Below are 4167 nucleotides of genomic sequence, written 5' to 3' on the forward strand. Positions count from 1 at the left end.
TACGTCTCCGACGTATCGATAATTTCTTATGTTCTATGCCATATTATTGATGATACCTACATGTTTTATGCACACTTTATGTCATATTCGTGCATTTTCTGGAACTAACCTATTAACAAGATGCCGAAGTGCCGGTTCCTGTTTTCTGCTGTTTTTGGTTTCGAAATCCTAGTAACGAAATATTCTCGGAATTGGACGAAACGAAGACCCGGGTTCCTATTTTCACCGGAAGCATCCAGAACACCCGGAAGGACCAGAGGGGGCACTGGGCCCCCAGACCATAGGCCGGCGCGGCCCAGGCCCTGGCCGCGCCGCCATATGGTGTGGCCACCCCTTCGACCCTCCTGCGCCGCCTCTTCGCCTATATAAAGCCTCCGTCGCGAAAACCCTGATGCGAAAAAACCACGATACGGAAAACCTTCCAGAGCCGCCGCCATCGCGAAGCCAAGATCTGGGGGACAGGAGTCTCTGTTCCGGCACCCTGCCGGAGCGGGGAAGTGCCCCCGGAAGGCTTCTCCATCAACACCGCTGCCATCTCCACCGCCATCTTCATCACCGCCGCTGCTCCCATGAGGAGGGAGTAGTTCTCCATCGAGGCTCGGGGCTGTACCGGTAGCTATGTGGTTCATCTCTCTCCTATGTACTTCAATACAATAATCTCATGAGCTGCCTTACATGATTGAGATTCATATGATGATGCTTGTAATCTAGATGTCATTATGCTAGTCAAGTGAGTTTTACCTATGTGATCTCCGGAGACTCCTTGTCCCACGTGTGTAAAGGTGACAGTGTGTGCACCGTGTGAGTCTCTTAGGCTATATTTCACAGAATACTTATTCACTGTTGAATGGCATAGTGAGGTGCTTATTTATATCTCTTTATGATTGCAATGTGTTTGTATCACAATTTATCTATGTGCTACTCTAGTGATGTGTTATTAAAGTAGTTTTATTCCTCCCGCACGTGTGCAAAGGTGACAAGTGTGTGCACCGTGCTAGTACTTGGTTTATGCTATGATCATGATCTCTTGTAGATTGCGAAGTTAACTATTGCTATGATAATATTGATGTGATCTATTCCTCCTACATATGCATGAAGGTGACGAGTGTGCATGCTATGCTAGTACTTGGTTTAGTCTTTTGATCTATCTTACACTAAAGGTTACTAAAATATGAGCATTATTGTGGAGCTTGTTAACTCCGGCATTGAGGGTTCGTGTAATCCTACGCAATGTGTTCATCATCCAACAAGAGTGTAGAGTATGCATTTATCTATTCTGTTATGTGATCAATGTTGAGAGTGTCCACTAGTGAAAGTGTAATCCCTAGGCCTTGTTCCTAAATATCGCTATCGCTGCTTGTTTACTCGTTTTACTTGCGTTACTACTGCTGCGTTACTACTCGCTTGTTTACTCGTCCCGGGCAAAGCACTTTTCTGGTGCCATTGCTACTGCTTATTTATACCACCTGTATTTCACTATCTCTTCGCCGAACTAGTGCACCTATTAGGTGTGTTGGGGACACAAGAGACTTCTTGCTTTGTGGTTGCAGGGTTGCATGAGAGGGATATCTTTGACCTCTTCCTCCCTGAGTTCGATAAACCTTGGGTATCCACTTAAGGGAAACTTGCTGCTGTTCTACAAACCTCTGCTCTTGGAGGCCCAACACTGTCTACAAGAATAGAAGCTCCCGTAGACATCAAAGGTTCAGCCAGAAAAGTACTCGACTACTAGAAAATTAGGGTTGTGTTGACAATGGAATCGATCCTCTCTTTGTCCTTCGACTCCCCCTTATATAGGAGGCGGAGCCGGAGGTTTCGTGATGTACAAGTTACAGAAACCGGGAGACTCTTTGAGTTCGTCCCGTAATAGTTACAAGTCATTATTCCTAATACAACTCTATCTTTCCAAACTATCTTTTCAGCTGGGCTTCCGGGCTTCATATACTTCGGGTCGTGGGCCTTCATTAAACCCCCGGTACCATCTTCGGCAAGCCCATTGGGGATGCCTACGTCAGTAGCCCTCGAGATTTTGCTTGAATCGAAGAATCAGGGAAAATCTCCATCTTTACAATTACCATATGATTTCTTCGAGTCAGTAGATAACTTTTTATACAACAATCGTATATTATACAGGGATAACGGTAATTGGGGCTGGTTCATCTGACGGATCAGGTACCAGTTAACTGCTCTTGTGGCAATCCCGCAAAAACCTACTTCGAGATCACGTCCCTGGACATGATCTCGGGATACTGGCGTAATTCGACATGTGCCGCTTAAGGTCTTACCAGATGCCGAATTCCAGTCATGTTTAATCGGGTACCTAACGCGTTCGTTAGGATTTTTCTTCGTATCTTCTGATACAGAAAAAGTAGCAAAACGCCGTCAGAGGCGGTGCCACGCCGCGCAGGACGGATCCTAGGGACTTACCGTCGCAAAGTATTGCGGCATTCAGAGATTAATTCGCAACTAAGGCGCTCTGAGAATATATTGTCAAGTGCCTTTTTCGGCTGCTGGAATAGCACATTTATTCGAGTCAACAGATGACTCATATATTTTTATCTTGTCCTCCCGATGGGAGTATATGAAGAGTTATTTTATAACTCGGAATATGCTCACTATGACTTCTTTAATTTCATCGGGCACGCGAACAACGTTCCCGATGGGAGTAGCCCCCGAGGCTACAGCCAAGTGCTTGTACTTGGTTGTAGCCTCACCTTTTTAACACCTTTGTCGCTATATTGTCATCTCTTCTAATTCTCCCATCTTTATTGGGTGCGCGACCAGCGCTCCCGATGGGAATAGCCCCCGAGCATATGAACAAATGCTTGTATTTGATCATAGGCTCCCGCCGTTTCTCTCTTGCAATACTCGATATTTCCTTCTTTAAAAAGTAGCCCCCGAGCATTTGCTCAAAAACTTGTAATTGATCAAAGGCTCCCGAAGTTATCATTAATCCTTCTCTGTCGCCAATCCTCAGAACATCATAGTCGAAGTTTTTCTTTTGGAATGACATCAGTGCTGACGATAGCCACGATCACTGTATTGGGAAAACACGAGTCCTGTCCTGTCACTGACCTGTAGGGCCGAAAGTCTGCGGTTTTTGACACGTTACGCAAGTGGGGGACACACGTCCTCCGCTTTTTCTGGCACGCGAACTGTAGTGCCTGTCTAGTTCCCTCACGGTGAAAATACGTTTTTACCCTTGGAACCACGTGTAGAGCATCAAATCCATCCACACACCATCCAACGGTGCGGCGTTTCGCTTGGCTTACTATAAATAATCGTCTTCTTCCTCCTTCTATCCCCTTCGCTGCGTCGCGCTCAAATCCTCTCTGCCAAAAACCTCCACTGCAACCAAGAACTCCTGCTCTCCTCCACATCTTTACTCTTTCCGACGCCATTGTTGATGCCACCGCGGCCAAAACTCACGAGGCACAACACCCCCTCAGCAAGCATGGCGGCGCAAGATCTGGAGGCTTCCGAGTGGGAGAGATCCAAGATCTCAAATCAGGACGCCAACCTGATGAAGAAACTTGGCCTGATGAAGAAGAAGGACGCGCTGCGCTTCCCCATCGAAGAGAGCTATCCGTCGCCCCCCATCGAATATCGGGTTAGCTTTGTTGACCACCTCATTCGCGGCCTCTCTGCTCATATCCATGATTTTCTTCGTGGATTACTCTTTGTGTATGCGTTGCAGCTGCACCAGCTGACTCCCAATTCCATTCTTCACGTTTCTATCTTTATCACCCTTTGCGAGTGCTTCCTCGGGACTCAACCTAATTGGGCCCTATGGAAGCGCATTTTCTGCCTTCGCCACAACGGCTCCCACAACATTGCCTATAACATAGGTGGTGTTGTTATTTGTGTCCACCCTAACGTTGAGTATTTCGATGTCAAATTCCCCGACTCCGTCCAAGGGTGGCGCAAAAGATGGCTATATGTCCACGAGGAGTGCTCCGACTCGCTGGAGTACAACATCGCCCCCTTTGACGGTAGCGCAAAAATTCTTCGCCGCCGATCGTGGGACGCAGAGGCCACCGAAGAAGAAAAAACGGCGACAGAGGCGCTGATGAAGGGTATCCATGAGCTGCAGAATACCCAAGGCAAAGAGTTGTCGGGTATCCAAATCACCGCATATTTCCTTAGGATTAGGGTGAAGCCTCTACA

This window comes from Lolium rigidum, chromosome 2 (assembly GCF_022539505.1).
Source record: "Lolium rigidum isolate FL_2022 chromosome 2, APGP_CSIRO_Lrig_0.1, whole genome shotgun sequence".
Classification (NCBI taxonomy): Eukaryota; Viridiplantae; Streptophyta; class Magnoliopsida; order Poales; family Poaceae; genus Lolium; species Lolium rigidum.